Source organism: Poromitra crassiceps (assembly GCF_964638095.1).
Source record: "Poromitra crassiceps genome assembly, chromosome: 13".
NCBI lineage: Eukaryota > Metazoa > Chordata > Actinopteri > Beryciformes > Melamphaidae > Poromitra > Poromitra crassiceps.
In genome coordinates, this window is record NC_139644.1 from 6,454,317 (window position 1) to 6,473,908 (window position 19,592).

Sequence of the window (19,592 nt, forward strand, 5' to 3'; positions counted from 1 at the left end):
AGAGCGAGTCAAGGATCACACTGGCTTGGAACAAACCGCTGGTTTATTGTGTGGCAACAAACCACATTGACAGCTGATTGACAGGCTGACAGCTGACATGAAGTGAAGTCTGTCCTACCAGTATGGAGCTCTCATTAGGAGCACGCTGATAGGCTTTAGCTTGTAAACAATGATGGTGGCTCGTAGTGGACAAATATCATGACATTGCGTAACGTTATAACCCCCACATGTCCGTCATTTCGTGTGCCTGTTGATGAGCGATTTAAACAGAGCGACAGAGCGATTCCAAAGGGTTGACTTGAGCGACAGAGCGAAAAATAAATATCTCGGTGTGAACGCACCTTTAGGACAGTGGTTCTCAACTGGTGGGTCGGGACCCAAAAGTGGGTCGCAGGGCCGTTTTGAGTGGGTCGTGGATGTGTGCATGAAAAAAAGTTATTCTACTCCTTGAGGATGCCGGCGTCCACGGCCAACACTGCTGTCTTTCAGAGCCTGTAGCTCAGGCTCATTTTTAAAGACAGATATACTATCCTCTGAAACTAGAAGGCCTAAGACATCCTTTGGTACCAAACATGTCATGCTAGCTGCGAGCATCACCAGTTTGAACTTGTTTAAAAAGCATAACAGGCCTAAACAATTTCAGAAATTTGGGTCGTGACTAATGACTAAGGAAAAATGTGGGTCGTGAGGCTAGACCAGTTTGAGAACCACTGTCTTAGGACATTGATTCCCACCAGTGGACCACCAGTGGACCACCAGTGGACCACCAGTGGTCACATTAGCAGATACTAAGTTCAGTTTACTGCAGCCTCTTTGATTAGCGGAAAGAGAGAGAGCCTTTGTTTAAATTGGCACATGTTGTTCCAAGTGAGGACAATAACTGAGTTGTTTTTCCCCTGTCCACACACTCGCACACACACACACACACACACACGCACGCACGCACACGCGCGCGCGCACGCACGGACACACACACACACACACACACACAGGCACGCACACGCGCACGCACACACACACACACGTGCAAACACACACACACACACACACACACACTTAGATTGCGAGTCTTAATTACTGTTGGTGTTGTCTTACCAAACAACAACACAGACAAAAGCACGCTATTCATCTGCTCCTGTTTGTGACAGATTGTGGATGATGTAATCGTGTCTTGGTGTAACTTGTATTTTGTGCTCGTCTTCCTTCAGAATGGCCATGACAGTTTACTACCTGGCTCACTATGAGCAGCTCTCCCTCGACACCTACGAGTTCATCGACTGCGGGGCCAACACCACGGTTCCCCACCGCGTCCAGCCCTACTCGCCCTGACCCAACACCACGGTTCCCCACCACCGCGTCCAGCCCTACTCGCCCTGACCCAACACCACGGTTCCCCACCGCGTCCAGCCCTACTCGCCCTGACCCAACACCACGGCTCCCCACCGCGTCCAGCCCTACTCGCCCTGACCCAACACCACGGTTCCCCACCGCGTCCAGCCCTACTCGCCCTGACCCAACACCACGGCTCCCCACCGCGTCCAGCCCTACTCGCCCTGACCCAACACCACGGTTCCCCACCGCGTCCAGCCCTACTCGCCCTGACCCTGACCCACCCACGGATGGATGGATGGATGGATGAAGAGATCAATCGATGCGGTGGACACAATTTGTTCAAATCTGCCAGGCAGAGTAGTGGGGCGTGCGCAATGTATTTTCCATTCACTTTCTCCCTAAAACCTTGGATTAATAAGCGGTAGTATGTGTTAGGTAGTGCTGCCAACTGCCAAGCAGGATGCTGCTCTCTCTCATCCCACCTGGATGTTTGTATGAGTGGATGGTTGTATGGATGAACAGGCAGCCAGGTAAAGGGGCAGATGGATTTGATTGGTTGAAGGAAGGACAGCGTGGACATTCCTCTATGTTTCTGATGGAGGAGTGTTGAGAGAAGACTTTCCCCACACATCGCTGGAAAGGAAAGACTGACAGAGGGATGGAGTGACTACTTTACCCATTCCTACCCCAACTTCTTCTGACGCAAGGACAGATTGATCCGAATGTCAATGTGCACAACTGCAGCTTCCAATTCACACAAATTTGCTTTTTTTTTTTTATCAGAGTAATAGCTGGCTCCGCATTTAACATGTGCATTGTCCTAATCAATGAAAAACTGAATGAAAATGATATGATATTATATGTATATAATTGTCCCCTCAGCAATATTGTGCAGCCGTATTCTAGATACAGGCAGGCATGGCTGGAGTATTGAAGAGGGCTGAATGGAGACGATGGATCACTCTGTGTGTGTTTCCGTCCTCTAAGTGATGTTTCCTACAGGTTGAAAGTCAGTTGGTATGGAGGAAGTCTTTCGGCAACAGAGAAGCCACGATGATTTCACCAGTTCTGTTTTCACCAAGACCGAACTTTTACTGCTCATCATTTCCTCTTAAAAAAAAATTCTGTCATTCAAACAATGAGATGAGTCAGTGAGGGACTTTGTCAATCCCATTCAACTGGACTGTTGCATTGACTGCAAATCTCTTTGGGCAGGAGAGTGTCAGAGGTCGCCTGATTAAAACTATCCTGATAATGTGAGCTCACTTCCTGTTTTGCTGCTCTGCATGTGGGTCTGGACTTCCAGCCATGCACTTTGATTTCCTGACGTTACAATAGGCTTGTTTGAGATGAGCAAATTCTGCGCAGATTCGACCAGCGCCTTGCTTGCCCCATTGCATGATGGTTAGAAAGTTGTCCGACTTGCTCCGTCCTGCCCGACTGCGTGAGTCACGTGACTCTCGCGAGAGCGAGGCGGGCGCAGATTTGGAGCGAGGCGCCGCAGTTGCTCCCCACCAACTGCGCCGACTGTGGATGACAGAGGATGACGAGAAACGCATCAAGCTGAGCGCCCATTGGTTCAACACAGGTGCATCACAAACCCACAGTGAAGTGTAGAAACTTCAATTTTATATCTATTCCAAGCTGTCACTCCATATTTTACATAAATACCACCTGGAATTAAACACTTTAATTACATTAAAATAAAAATAAGGAATCTGAAGGGCTGTGTTATTTGAGCAGTGAGTGTGGGTGGCGCTAATGCATGTTTTAATTTGTTTACAAACCGCTGTTAAACAAAACTGTAGAAGAAGAAAAGCAGCAGGAAGTGTGCCGTCGGGGGTGTTCGACTTGTTGACGCCTCGCCTGACTGTGCTCGCCTGCTCTCGTCTGCTTTCCAGGCGAGGCGACAGTCAACTCAAACGAGCCTAATGTCACCGGGCCACTTAAGAGACGACGTAACCAGGCCAATCAGGGCCCCCGCTGGCAAAACCGTAATGGAGCGGTAACGTTAGCGTTAGTAGAGTAAACGCAGCCATGATAAGTGCAGATATTTCACAAATCAACCACAATTAAACAAGAACAAGAGTACACACCAGTGGCGTTTCTCAGCGGAAAATATGTTTTCACCATTCTGCTGACTGGATTTGGCGATGCTGATTGGCTGAAGGTCCTTAAAGTGATGTCATTTCCTGAACTTACCATACATGTGCTGTTCTAGCTGTTCTATTATTTGTCTTTACCCACATTACTGATGATGATCAAAAATCTCATTGTGTCCTTATTTTGTGAAAGCACCAATAGTCATCCCTACAATATTGTCGCAATATCGATATCGATATATTTGGTCAAAAATATATTTGATTTTGTCCGTAAGGCCCAGGCCTACATCTCACATGTCACATCTGGTTTTGACTTACAACTGAATTAGCCCACATAGAAAATACAGACACATATATCGTTGATCACCGTTAAGCCTAAAAATGCAGAGATATGATAATATTGCCCAGCTTTATGCTAGACTAAGTGGGCTGTAGCTGACCCAGATAAAGGATGTGGTGCTGAAGGTTGCTGGTTCAATCCCTGCATCAGACTCTGGCTTCAGAAATGCTCACAAGATAAGCTGCTGACTAAGATGTCAGCAGTGATGCTTCATCACCAGTAGTTTGAACACTGATATAAGCTGATGAAGGACACTGGACACTGGACAGTCCCTGGCTCTACCTCAGTCAGATAAACACCTGCTTGGTATGTAGTCGTTCACTGGTTTAAATCCCACCTGTCTCCCTGTGTTTAAATCAGATGTGAAATATAGAGACAGTCTGTGTTTGGTACGCCTGGCGACTGCATTTACTTCCTTTCATCACATCATTTCAAAGTAAAAGTTCAGACAGAGAAGTCTGGAAAAAATGTGTGGTGGTGGTCTGCAAAAACCCTTCAAATGGTGGGAATTTGACATTTTCATTTTTTGACATTTCAATGAATTAGATACTTCCCTATATAGAACTTTTTGAATGACTGTGACAGCTCTCTCAGATCAAAAGTCATGAGTATTATAATCTGTGATGTGTCTAAAAGTACAATGTGAGGAAAAATGGCGTTAAACATTCCACAACGTATTTTCTACAGTGGCATTCCACAGTAAATAGTTTCCCTTTTGTTTTATGAAAATAATTCCTCACCATGATGTATTATGGAGATGAAACTAACCAAATCTCAAAATCTCTGTAAATCTCATTTTCAACCTTCTTTTGCTCGTTGTGTGCAGACACAATGTGCAGCAGCAACATGTGATGGGCCATCTCGGCCCGCATCAAATTCAAGACAGTGGTTCTGGCCTACAGGGCGGTACACCAGTCAGCTCCCCTGTACCTGCAATCTATGGTCAGGTTCCAAACCTCTCAGCGCTCCCTTCGCTCCTCCACCAGTGCAGGTCACCTCGCCCCTCCTTCGCTACGGGGGCTCAAAAGTCGCTCATCCCGATCTCGACTCTTCTCGTCCCTGGCACCTCAATGGTGGAACGAGCTTCCACCTTCGGTCAGGACAGCTGAATCACTGCCGATCTTTCGGAAAAGACTAAAGACTCACCTTTCAGGCTCCATCTGGGCCCTTCTTGATCTAACTTTGTTCTCTCTCTGTCTTTCTTAATAAAATAAAAATAAAAAATTATACTAACCTAAACTTGTACCACTGTTCCTTCAGAAGTTGTAGTTGTCATAGACTGTACTCCATAGTTGATTGCTCTATTGCTGACAAAAATGTGTTATTGTAAGTCGCTTTGGATAAAAGCGTCTGCCAAATGACGTAATGTAATGTAATGTGAAGGGTTTCTACACAAAGATGACATTTAGAAATGGAAACTGTGTCGGAACACCTGGAAGGAGGTGTCTGTCAAGGCACTGAAATGTCTGTAAGCCGATGATGGAAGTCCAGACTGAGGTCAGAGGTCATGTTATCAGGATGGTTTTTACCAGGCTATGTCAGCGGTGCCTGAATTGTATAGTAGAACATTGTCTTATGTGATGCTGTAACGTGGATTCATCAGTAGGAGGCGCCAACACGCTTCTCTGTCATTCATTTTGTGGATGGGTGGGGAAAAAAAGCCAAATCTAACTTTAGGAGGTGGATTCAGTTAACTTTCCCCTCACCTCATCTACTAAATGATTGTGAGCTGGCTCAGAAAATAATCACAAATGACAACAACCTTTCCTCCGTTATCGTCGTGGTTTCTTGTGTTTCTTTATTGCAGACTTACATGTGTGCACTCTGCACTGTGTGTCACTTTCTGGATGCTGCCATGCTGTTATTACTGTCAACTGGATTAGAGCATCAGCCATGTGCCTGGAGATGCATTGTAGACGTGTGATCTGAAGTCATGTAAACGATGTTAGCTCGTAGCACAGCTAGCCGTGATGCCCGGACAATGGTCACAGTGTTGCTGCTGCAGAGCCTGGGTCACTTTGTCTGCTTTCCTTTGCCTGGAGAGGAAGGTGCACTTCCTCCTCCTCTTCCTCACCACTGCTGGGTGTACTGTAGTGACTGTGAAGGAACATATTCCACCAATAAGTCCCACATAAAATACTAAATACACACTGACTGCATGTACCAAACATGTACAACACGTGATATGAGACTAGATATCATCTTAGATTTTGCATATGGTTATGTCATGATATGGTTATATCATGATATCATGATATCATGATATAACATAAGTGTCGTTTCCTGGTTTTAAAGGCTGCATTACAGTAACGTGATGTCATTTTCTCAACTTCCCAGAATGTTCTAGCTGTTCTATTATTTGCCTTTACCCACTTTAGTCATTACCGTATATCCACATTACATTACTTATCATTTATCAAAAATCTCTGAATGTTGATGTCTCTTTCTTTCTTTTTCTTTTCCTGTGTCTGAGCCTGTTTGTCTTGTTTGTATATTGTTGTATACAAAATTGAAAATTGAATATATAAAAATAAAAAAAATAAAAAAATCTCATCGTGTAAATATTTTTGCGAAAGCACCATTATACTCAGGGAAGGAAACCGTGTCTTCGCATGTTATTTTGATCACAGTCTTGTTTTAATAAAAGTGTGGCTTTGACTTAGAACTGAACATTCATACCACTTCATAGAAAATACCTATATGTACAGTATATCGTGTATCGCCATTCAAGATGTGATTTCTTGGTCCATATCGCCCAGCCCGAGGAACACTGGGTGAAAGCTATAGGATGCATTATGGATTTCAGTCATGTAGGACAGAACCAGATGATTTGTTCTGAAGCTTCTTGTGTCAGGCAGGTGTGTGCTGTGCGTACGTACAGAGTATCGGTCCTGGACCTTGGCGCTGTGCGGGGCAGGGCGCGGGCTGCCCGGGGCGGGGCGCTGGCTGGCCTGGCACTGGCAGTTGGGGCAGTGGCTCGCAGCTGGAGACAGAAACACAAGGAAAAGATCAGCAAACCTGCAACAGGATTTGAAGTTGGAAAGCAAATGGCGTCTATTTGAAAATATTCATTTTGATTCATTTTATATTATTATTATTATTGTTACATATTATATTATATTAAGATGCATTAAAGTGTAACCTCTGTTCTGCAGAGCTGAACAAGGCTGAAAGGGAGGCTAGAAAAACTACAGACACACTGACCTGTTGTCATTAGAAGTTTTGCCTTAAAAGCACCTAGTAGGTTTACATGTGTTTAATTATTGCTGATCGATCTGCCATGTGATTTCTTTCCCAAATGACGTATAATGATAATAATAATAATCATAAACTTTATTTGTATAGCACTTTTTTCAAAGAGTTTACAAAGTACTTTACATAAGAAGTAAAACAATAAAAACAAAACACACAGTACAATAAAAACAAACACACAGTACAATTGAAACAATAAAAAAGTCGACAAAATAAAAAGTTAAATTACAGAGGGGCAAGCATAATCAGGAAAGAGCATATTTAGAGATGAGTTTTAAGACATGATTAAAACATTTCAACTGATTCAAGACTTAGCAGAGTTATTACACTTTGGAAGTAGGCCTATCAAAATGAATCAACTCAAATTGTGGGTCCAAATGAGAGATTTTATGATTCACTGAATCTTTGCCGAAAGAATCAAACCATCAGATTGAAAGGTTACACCCTGTAGTTCAAGTTGGTGTGTGAATCACTGAGTGTCAGTGAGCAGGTTCAGTGTCAGGCTGATGAATCAGTGGGTGTGAATCAGTGGGTATGTGAGCAGGTTCAGTGTCTGGCTCAAGAACATGTTTACAGGACAGGTGTGTTCTCTGAGGCATCACACCTGTGAGCTTTCCAGTATGAGAGAGTCACTCTAACCTTTCAGCCAGCGAGCATAACAACACTTCTTCATATCCTCCGATTACTCTAGATTTACTCCAAATAAATGGCAAAGTTCCCACACCGGGAGTTGAACCCGGGCCGCCTGGGTGAAAACCAGGAATCCTAACCGCTAGACCATGTGGGACCTTATCAACAGACGAGAGAGAGAGAGAGAGAGATGAAATAATATCTCTCCATTTGCACATGCAGAGCGTATCCGACTGGGGCTGAACGTAAATCTCAGGTTTCCACTGGCTGCTATCTGAGCCTGGCCGGGGGGGGAGGCGAGTGAGCCTGGGGGGCGAGCCTGGGGGGCAGCTGAGGTGAGCCTGGGGGGCAGCTGAGTGTCTGTTGCCCTCATGATTTATTCAGAACGTCTAGTTGTAATGGGAACACTGTGGAGCATGACCTGTGCATGTGTGTGTGCGTGTGTGTTTGACTTCACTAAAGAGGCCACTCAGGTGTTAAGCACCTTGCAACATCCAGCCCGTTCTCACTCGTACAGCGTGCTATATCACCACTCTGTCACCCACCTCGTGTGACAGCGTGCTATATCACCACTCTGTCACCCACCTCGTGTGACAGCGTGCTATATCACCGCTCTGTCACCCACCTCGTGTGTGGGATGTTCTCACTCGTACAGCGTGCTATATCACCACTCTGTCACACACCTCGTGTGTGGGATGTTCTCACTCGTACAGCGTGCTATATCACCGCTCTGTCACACACCTCGTGTGTGACAGCGTGCTATATCACCGCTCTGTCACCCACCTCGTGTGTGACAGCGTGCTATATCACCCACCTCGTGTGTGACAGCGTGCTATATCACCCACCTCGTGTGTGACAGCGTGCTATATCACCACTCTGTCACCCACCTCGTGTGTGACAGCGTGCTATATCACCCACCTCGTGTGTGACAGCGTGCTATATCACCCACCTCGTGTGTGACAGCGTGCTATATCACCACTCTGTCACCCACCTCGTGTGTGACAGCGTGCTATATCACCACTCTGTCACCCACCTCGTGTGTGACAGCGTGCTATATCACCGCTCTGTCACCCACCTCGTGTGTGACAGCGTGCTATATCACCGCTCTGTCACCCACCTCGTGTGTGACAGCGTGCTATATCACCGCTCTGTCACCCACCTCGTGTGTGACAGCGTGCTATATCACCGCTCTGTCACCCACCTCGTGTGTGACAGCGTGCTATATCACCGCTCTGTCACCCACCTCGTGTGTGACAGCGTGCTATATCACCACTCTGTCACCCACCTCGTGTGTGACAGCGTGCTATATCACCACTCTGTCACCCACCTCGTGTGTGACAGCGTGCTATATCACCCACCTCGTGTGTGACAGCGTGCTATATCACCCACCTCGTGTGTGACAGCGTGCTATATCACCACTCTGTCACCCACCTCGTGTGTGACAGCGTGCTATATCACCACTCTGTCACCCACCTCGTGTGTGACAGCGTGCTATATCACCACTCTGTCACCCACCTCGTGTGTGACAGCGTGCTATATCACCACTCTGTCACCCACCTCGTGTGTGACAGCGTGCTATATCACCACTCTGTCACCCACCTCGTGTGTGACAGCGTGCTATATCACCACTCTGTCACCCACCTCGTGTGTGACAGCGTGCTATATCACCACTCTGTCACCCACCTCGTGTGTGACAGCGTGCTATATCACCACTCTGTCACCCACCTCGTGTGTGACAGCGTGCTATATCACCGCTCTGTCACCCACCTCGTGTGTGACAGCGTGCTATATCACCGCTCTGTCACCCACCTCGTGTGTGACAGCGTGCTATATCACCGCTCTGTCACCCACCTCGTGTGTGACAGCGTGCTATATCACCACTCTGTCACCCACCTCGTGTGTGACAGCGTGCTATATCACCGCTCTGTCACCCACCTCGTGTGTGACAGCGTGCTATATCACCGCTCTGTCACCCACCTCGTGTGTGACAGCGTGCTATATCACCGCTCTGTCACCCACCTCGTGTGTGACAGCGTGCTATATCACCGCTCTGTCACCCACCTCGTGTGTGACAGCGTGCTATATCACCGCTCTGTCACCCACCTCGTGTGTGACAGCGTGCTATATCACCGCTCTGTCACCCACCTCGTGTGTGACAGCGTGCTATATCACCGCTCTGTCACCCACCTCGTGTGTGACAGCGTGCTATATCACCGCTCTGTCACCCACCTCGTGTGTGACAGCGTGCTATATCACCGCTCTGTCACCCACCTCGTGTGTGACAGCGTGCTATATCACCACTCTGTCACACACCTCGTGTGTGGGACGTTAACGAGCACGGTGCCCTTATGTGCAAATATTGTACGCCCACGGACGCACCGTTAAACAGGATGAAGAGTGTATGTATATTATATATATATATATATATATATATATGTATATATATATATATATATAATATACATATATATATATATATATATATATATATATAATATACATATATATATATATATATATATATATATATATATATATATATATATATATACACACACACATATATATACAGTACACACACACACACACACACACACGTTAAACAGGATGAAGAGTGTATGTATATATATATATATATATATATATATATATATATATATATATATATATATATATATATATATATATATATATATATATATATATATATATATATATATAGTTATAGTTATAGCATATCCTACCTGTTTGCTCTTGTGTTGTGTTTGACTCTGCTGCTTTGGATTTGGACTCCTGCAGCAGCTGTGGAAAGACAACAAGTACACACACACACAGACACACACACACACACACACACACACACACAGCAAAAACACAGAAACACAGTGCAGCTGGTTCGAGGAACACACCAGGTTTATACTTTATACTTATATGATTATGATATGATTATGCTGTGAGTGCCATGTTTTGCAAAACAACGTTTATCATATTGTATTTTATCAAGTGTAAAGTATGTCTATAATCATGTTTGGATACGATCCTATTTGCAGACTTACAGGCAACAACAACTAAACAAATGTTCACATTAGAAAAAATCAGTCAGTAGCCTCTTCTCTGAAGTGTGTTAGAGGCATCTCATCAAAGGTCTGACATAGCTACTGTATGTTGTGCTTCTCATAGGCTTCAATACAACTGGCCCCAAAATCTGGCCTCACAGAACGTTGGTATGATGATGTAACGTCTCTTCCTTCTTTGTTCCTGGTGCTCACCCAGGAAGTAAGCCTGACCCCACGCCAGCCGGGTGTCACATGACCCCACCCACGCCAGCCGGGTGTCACATGACCCCACGCCAGCCAGGTGTCACATGACCCTGCTCAGTTTCCACTGCAGCCTGCTGCTGCTCAATAATGAAACAGGCCAGGCAGGAACTGACCCTGGATCAGAGCAGGAGGAGGAGAGGAGTCTGTACAGTAACTTAGCCCACTTACAGTAACAGAGGACATGATGCCTGCTGGAAGTCTGTCTTAGATGACTTAATTACTTTGAGATTACTGCTGCTTCCAAACCAACAAGTAGGCTACAATACACCTGCAGGTATTTTGGCTGTTAATTTTTTTTATTACGTTTTTATATAGACTCGCAATCACTGATGATGTCACTGATGATGTCACGATTTGCTTCACGTTTTGTGCCACTTCATGACACAAAATGTGACTAACACTGCCACCCCCGCCCGCAAAATCGTGACTAACACCGCCCGCATCCTGCAATTTTATATTAATAGCAATAGTTTCTCCAGAGTCTCCATCCTAGAAATCGAGCGCGTGTAGCACACGAGATTTCTAATGTAACAAAAGCGGGGATCTAAGGACTATAATGGCATCTAAACATGAGACTGATGGGAAACGTAGTGCTGCTGTTGGGTAAAAAAAGAGGGGACTGGGCACGTTTCACTGGGAATCCATGGAAGTTAACTGACCTGCCAGTTGGTTTGTTTTCACATAACCATCTGGGAACGAGTTGCTCGCCGCTCGGGGAAACTGTTTACAAGAGGCAACTACTTTCAAAAAATACCTGGCAGGTGATTGGATGAACCATCTGCCTATCACATCTATCACAGGCTCGTTTCTCACTGTCGTCACACCTAAAGCCCGCCCCTAGCTGCCTCTGGAAGCTGATTGGTGAGAACCACTGGTGGTTCAGATTCAAACCAATAGATCCAGCTGTCTTGCAAGGTTATATGGAAGTAAAGTGTTGTTGTTTGTTTACCCGGCAGCAGCAGGTGTTTGTTTACCTGTTGTTTGTCTCTGGCCGCCCTGCGGTCCAACATGGACTGACGCCGCCGGGCCTCCCAGTGCATCGCAGACATCCTGATGTCCCACGTCTGGGGACACACATGCAGAACCAGTAAAGATGAGACAATTATGTCTAAAAACAAATAAAAGTAAATGATAATTGATTTGATATTGTTTCCAGACCTAAGAAGCTTATGTCATGATATTATTAGGCAAATGATCTGACTGCACTGGCAGATAATCTTTCTGGTTTCAATACATTTCACTTGCTTCATGCCAATATGACTTCTTTCAAGAAATAATCAGAAAACAATGAGGAAAATTTGGGAAACTTTCTCCAAGACAATTTCACTTTTACAAAGAAAATGTCCTGAAACAAGGTATATTCTCCTGGAAGTAGCCTTTCATAGACAGTTTCACTGGAATTCTGTTGCTAGGGAACAGTTTTATTTCCTATCAGTTATTGTATTAGCAAATACTGCAACAGGAAGTAAGCCTAGGGCCAATTTAGACCAAAAAAGGAGGAAAAAACCAAAAGGAGGAAACAACCAGTCCAATGGGTCACTTCTCATCGACTGAACCAAAAGAGGATCGTGGAGCACACGATTCACTGGAGAAAGATTGAATAATAAGGTGCAAAGACTAACATTTAGACACACACAGCGTCTTCATCAGAGTCAAACAATTCAGAATGTTTATGTTGTCAAGTTGAAATGGTCTATGATCAGGCTCAGGAGGACACAGACAGACAGACAGACAGACAGACAGACAGACAGACAGACAGACAGACAGACAGACAGACAGACAGACAGACAGACAGGCAGACAGGCAGGGAGGCAGACAGACAGACAGACAGACAGACAGACAGACAGACAGACAGACAGACAGACAGACAGACAGACAGGCAGACAGACAGGCAGACAGACAGACAGACACACATGCTGAGCTGTGATGGCCGAGTGGTTAAGGCGTTGGACTTGAAATCCAATGGGGTTTCCCCGCGCAGGTTCAAACCCTGCTCACAGCGATCAGACCCGGATTGTTTTAATGCTCCTCAGAAAAACCCTGTGGATTCTGTGGCAGTTGCATCATGATCTTCAGACTCAAGGAGGCCATTTACACCTGTGTTTTCTGTGATCAGATTGCAATCAGATTGTGTTTTATCACTTGAAATGCCAGGTGTAAACACCTCCGGAGGTGGTCAGGGATGCATTGTGTACACATTGAACACAAGTGTAAATGCAATGTGTCCTCTCAATCTGGATACAGCAACTTTATGCAGATTGAGAGGACAACCATTTCTGCAATCTGATTGCAATCAGATTGCAATCAGATTGCAGAAAATGCATGTTAACGCCAGGTGTAAATGGAATCAGGCTGAAGTGATAAAATGCAATCTGATTGCAATTTGATCACAGAAAACGCATGTGTAAATGGCCTCAAGAGGTGCAGAAACTGCTTGTAGGCTTCTTGTATGTCCTCCAGGTTTACTCGAACTCATCATGGATAACAGAAAGTGAAGTTTCTTATGATCCTGTGTGGCTCAATAGGAGACACAGCAATAAAATCGGCAGGTTGTGGGTTTGTTTCAGACTCTCTCCCTGCACCGGGAGAGTCTAGCTCACGGATACTAACTTGCTTTGCCTGGGGGCCACTTTTGCAAAATGACAGGAGGCCAGGGGCCAGTCAATAAACATTAATATTAATTTTTCTGTAGCGGATTGTAGGATTTTGAGGTGTCAGCCGGAGTTTAGTCTCACATTTTTTTGCATAGTTAATACATACTGTAAGTGCCTGGGTGGCGAGCAGGCAGCCATATTTGACAATTTAGCTACCTCAGTCAAATTTGATTTAACCTTAGTTTTCATTGTGAATTAGAAAATTGTCGGGGGGCCACTCTGCACCCTATCGCGGGCCGCATCTGGCCCCCGGGCCGCAAGTTGAGTATCACTGGGCAATACCTCCACTCTGGTATAGAGCTGAACAGTCACGTGACGTTTCTTGCCCCGGAAGAGAGTTCGCCATTTATTTTCTCCATAGACTTTAAAAAAAATCCTTATATAACGAGTTTTAAGGCTGGAACCAACCAAGCCAACCACCTACTGAATCGTGAGTGACCATAAAACATTTCACTTGAAGCAAAAACAACAAATAAAAATAGGGATGCACGATATATCGGCAATCATATCGGTATCGGCCGATTTTTTTAACATATCGGTCATATCGGTATCGGTCAGATGTTGCAATGTTAATATCGGTTATCATTATCAGCCAAATTCTTCACATTGATATGAAATAATGCAGTAAATCTATGACTTATGGGCTTTTCCAAAGGCTTTGCAAATAAAGAAATGCATAACTTTTTCAAATTCAGTGTTAACATGTGTTTTTCAGTATGTACAAAATGTGATGATCATAAAAATGTGGTTTTATACAGATCATATCGACATCGGTAAATATCGGTTATCGGCCATAACAGCAATGTTAATATCGGTTATCGGCATCGGCCAAAATTTTCATATCGGTGCATCCCTAAATAAAAACAAACACCAAATGCAGCATTTTAAATTGACTTTAAAGTTAAAGGAGCTAGAGGGCAGCTGACGTAAACGCTGATGCAGGATTTCCTTCATAGTCGACATACTTTGTTTCCTGTCTGTTATAGCGCCGCCAGGTGAAATGATGCTCTGTTTCCTGTCTGTCTGAGCGTGTCTGAAATGCATCTTGCGACTGATCCAAAAGGCAGGCTACCTGATACTCCTGAAGCCCTATCATGATTACTGTTCTCTGTCCCATATTACAGCAGCAGCTACAGACGGAAACAATCACTGTTGACAAAAATGGCTCCATATAATCTAAGAACACGACTAGCCCGTTTCCACAACAACAATCTTAGATTTAAGAAGTATAGGGTTTTTTAAAATGGAGCCCACAGTGGAAATCGCGGGGGGGGGGGGGGGGTTGTCTGACACTCTGAGAGAAATTAAAGAGTCAGTTATAAAGTGTGTAACTCCAACTGAAATCCATTATCACTATTATAGACTATTTCACTTAAAGATATTTTTGTTGTCACATTTGGATAAAAGTGCTGAACTGATGTGATCCAGTCCAGTGAACAATCATCCCATGAACAAACGGATCTATCGTGCAGCAGGCTGACATGACAGATTCATACACTGTCTGAGAAAATGATGAGCAAGCAATTAATAAATCAATCAATAAAGCAGTATGTTATAAAGCAGTATGTTATAAAGCAGTATGTTATAAATCAGTATGTTATAAAGCAGTATGTTACTCACATCACTTTGTCCCTGGAGAACAGAAACCTGCAGCAGCCGGAGTGGAGGAGAGGTGAAGGCTACTGTTCTGTTTACCCCCCCCCCCCCCTCTCTCTCTCTCTCTCACCTCGAAACAGTTTCCAGGCAACACAAGCTCTCCAGCTCTCCTTTTGTAAGAGAAAACACAAAGATGAGATAGAGAAAACATGAAGGTGAGATAGAGAAAACACAAAGATGAGATAGAGAAAACATGAAGGTGAGATAGAGAAAACATGAAGGTGAGATAGAGAAAACATGAAGGTGAGATAGAGAAAACATGAAGGTGAGATAGAGAAAACATGAAGGTGAGATAGAGAAAACATGAAGGTGAGATAGAGAAAACACAAAGGTGAGATAGAGAAAACATGAAGGTGAGATAGAGAAAACATGAAGGTGAGATAGAGAAAACATGAAGGTGAGATAGAGAAAACATGAAGGTGAGATAGAGAAAACATGAAGGTGAGATAGAGAAAACATGAAGGTGAGATAGAGAAAACATGAAGGTGAGATAGAGAAAACACAAAGGTGAGATAGAGAAAACATGAAGGTGAGATAGAGAAAACATGAAGGTGAGATAGAGAAAACATGAAGGTGAGATAGAGAAAACATGAAGGTGAGATAGAGAAAACATGAAGGTGAGATAGAGAAAACATGAAGGTGAGATAGAGAAAACACAAAGGTGAGATAGAGAAAACATGAAGGTGAGATAGAGAAAACACAAAGGTGAGATAGAGAAAACACGAAGGTGAGATAGAGAAAACACAAAGGTGAGATAGAGAAAACATGAAGGTGAGATAGAGAAAACACAAAGGTGAGATAGAGAAAACATGAAGGTGAGATAGAGAAAACACAAAGGTGAGATAGAGAAAACATGAAGGTGAGATAGAGAAAACACAAAGATGAGATAGAGAAAACATGAAGGTGAGATAGAGAAAACACAAAGGTGAGATAGAGAAAACATGAAGGTGAGATAGAGAAAAAACAAAGGTGAGATAGAGAAAACATGAAGGTGAGATAGAGAAAACACAAAGATGAGATAGAGAAAACATGAAGGTGAGATAGAGAAAACATGAAGGTGAGATAGAGAAAACACAAAGGTGAGATAGAGAAAACATGAAGGTGAGATAGAGAAAACACGAAGGTGAGATAGAGAAAACATGAAGGTGAGATAGAGAAAACACAAAGGTGAGATAGAGAAAACATGAAGGTGAGATAGAGAAAACACGAAGGTGAGATAGAGAAAACATGAAGGTGAGATAGAGAAAACACAAAGGTGAGATAGAGAAAACACGAAGGTGAGATAGAGAAAAAACACAAAGGTGAGATAGAGAAAACATGAAGGTGAGATAGAGAAAACATGAAGGTGAGATAGAGAAAACATGAAGGTGAGATAGAGAAAACATGAAGGTGAGATAGAGAAAACACAAAGATGAGATAGAGAAAACACGAAGGTGAGATAGAGAAAACATGAAGGTGAGATAGAGAAAACATGAAGGTGAGATAGAGAAAACACGAAGGTGAGATAGAGAAAACACAAAGGTGAGATAGAGAAAACACGAAGGTGAGATAGAGAAAACATGAAGGTGAGATAGAGAAAACATGAAGGTGAGATAGAGAAAACACAAAGATGAGATAGAGAAAACACGAAGGTGAGATAGAGAAAACATGAAGGTGAGATAGAGAAAACATGAAGGTGAGATAGAGAAAACATGAAGGTGAGATAGAGAAAACACGAAGGTGAGATAGAGAAAACATGAAGGTGAGATAGAGAAAACACAAAGATGAGATAGAGAAAACACGAAGGTGAGATAGAGAAAACATGAAGGTGAGATAGAGAAAACATGAAGGTGAGATAGAGAAAACATGAAGGTGAGATAGAGAAAACACAAAGGTGAGATAGAGAAAACACAAAGGTGAGATAGAGAAAACATGAAGGTGAGATAGAGAAAACACGAAGGTGAGATAGAGAAAACATGAAGGTGAGATAGAGAAAACATGAAGGTGAGATAGAGAAAACACGAAGGTGAGATAGAGAAAACATGAAGGTGAGATAGAGAAAACATGAAGGTGAGATAGAGAAAACATGAAGGTGAGATAGAGAAAACACAAAGGTGAGATAGAGAAAACACAAAGGTGAGATAGAGAAAACATGAAGGTGAGATAGAGAAAACATGAAGGTGAGATAGAGAAAACATGAAGGTGAGATAGAGAAAACATGAAGGTGAGATAGAGAAAACATGAAGGTGAGATAGAGAAAACATGAAGGTGAGATAGAGAAAACACAAAGGTGAGATAGAGAAAACATGAAGGTGAGATAGAGAAAACACAAAGGTGAGATAGAGAAAACATGAAGGTGAGATAGAGAAAACACAAAGGTGAGATAGAGAAAACATGAAGGTGAGATAGAGAAAACATGAGGATGAGATAGAGAAAACACAAAGGTGAGATAGAGAAAACACAAAGATGAGATAGAGAAAACATGAAGGTGAGATAGAGAAAACATGAAGGTGAGATAGAGAAAACATGAAGGTGAGATAGAGAAAACATGAAGGTGAGATAGAGAAAACACGAAGGTGAGATAGAGAAAACATGAAGGTGAGATAGAGAAAACATGAAGGTGAGATAGAGAAAACATGAAGGTGAGATAGAGAAAACATGAAGGTGAGATAGAGAAAACATGAAGGTGAGATAGAGAAAACACAAAGGTGAGATAGAGAAAACATGAAGGTGAGATAGAGAAAACACGAAGGTGAGATAGAGAAAACATGAAGGTGAGATAGAGAAAACACAAAGGTGAGATAGAGAAAACACGAAGGTGAGATAGAGAAAACATGAAGGTGAGATAGAGAAAACACAAAGGTGAGATAGAGAAAACACGAAGGTGAGATAGAGAAAACACAAAGGTGAGATAGAGAAAACATGAAGGTGAGATAGAGAAAACATGAAGGTGAGATAGAGAAAACATGAAGGTGAGATAGAGAAAACATGAAGGTGAGATAGAGAAAACATGAAGGTGAGATAGAGAAAACATGAAGGTGAGATAGAGAAAACATGAAGGTGAGATAGAGAAAACATGAAGGTGAGATAGAGAAAACATGAAGGTGAGATAGAGAAAACACAAAGGTGAGATAGAGAAAACATGAAGGTGAGATAGAGAAAACACAAAGGTGAGATAGAGAAAACATGAAGGTGAGATAGAGAAAACACGAAGGTGAGATAGAGAAAACATGAAGGTGAGATAGAGAAAACACAAAGATGAGATAGAGAAAACACAAAGATGAGATAGAGAAAACATGAAGGTGAGATAGAGAAAACACGAAGGTGAGATAGAGAAAACATGAAGGTGAGATAGAGAAAACATGAAGGTGAGATAGAGAAAACACAAAGGTGAGATAGAGAAAACATGAAGGTGAGATAGAGAAAACATGAAGGTGAGATAGAGAAAACATGAAGGTGAGATAGAGAAAACACGAAGGTGAGATAGAGAAAACATGAAGGTGAGATAGAGAAAACACAAAGGTGAGATAGAGAAAACATGAAGGTGAGATAGAGAAAACACAAAGGTGAGATAGAGAAAACACAAAGGTGAGATAGAGAAAACACAAAGGTGAGATAGAGAAAACATGAAGGTGAGATAGAGAAAACACAAAGGTGAGATAGAGAAAACATGAAGGTGAGATAGAGAAAACATGAAGGTGAGATAGAGAAAACACAAAGGTGAGAGATAGAGAAAACATGAAGGTGAGATAGAGAAAACACAAAGGTGAGATAGAGAAAACATGAAGGTGAGATAGAGAAAACACAAAGGTGAGATAGAGAAAACACAAAGATGAGATAGAGAAAACATGAAGGTGAGATAGAGAAAACATGAAGGTGAGATAGAGAAAACATGAAGGTGAGATAGAGAAAACATGAAGGTGAGATAGAGAAAACACGAAGGTGAGATAGAGAAAACATGAAGGTGAGATAGAGAAAACATGAAGGTGAGATAGAGAAAACATGAAGGTGAGATAGAGAAAACATGAAGGTGAGATAGAGAAAACATGAAGGTGAGATAGAGAAAACACAAAGGTGAGATAGAGAAAACATGAAGGTGAGATAGAGAAAACACGAAGGTGAGATAGAGAAAACATGAAGGTGAGATAGAGAAAACACAAAGGTGAGATAGAGAAAACACGAAGGTGAGATAGAGAAAACATGAAGGTGAGATAGAGAAAACACAAAGGTGAGATAGAGAAAACACGAAGGTGAGATAGAGAAAACACAAAGGTGAGATAGAGAAAACATGAAGGTGAGATAGAGAAAACATGAAGGTGAGATAGAG

At 43.1% G+C, this 19,592-nt stretch overlaps 1 pseudogene across 1 annotated transcript in view; it reads left to right on the forward strand.

Annotated features, from left to right (window-relative positions):
• LOC310787632 (transmembrane protein 106B-like) overlaps nucleotides 1-2,838 on the forward strand; it is a 16,104-nt pseudogene extending 13,266 nt beyond the window's left edge. Inside the window, exon 8 of the transcript XR_014554090.1 lies at nucleotides 1,209-2,838. The product of XR_014554090.1 is annotated as a transmembrane protein 106B-like (transcript). The remainder of the gene's footprint in view (nucleotides 1-1,208) is intronic.
• Nucleotides 2,839-19,592: the final 16,754 nt, after the last annotated feature.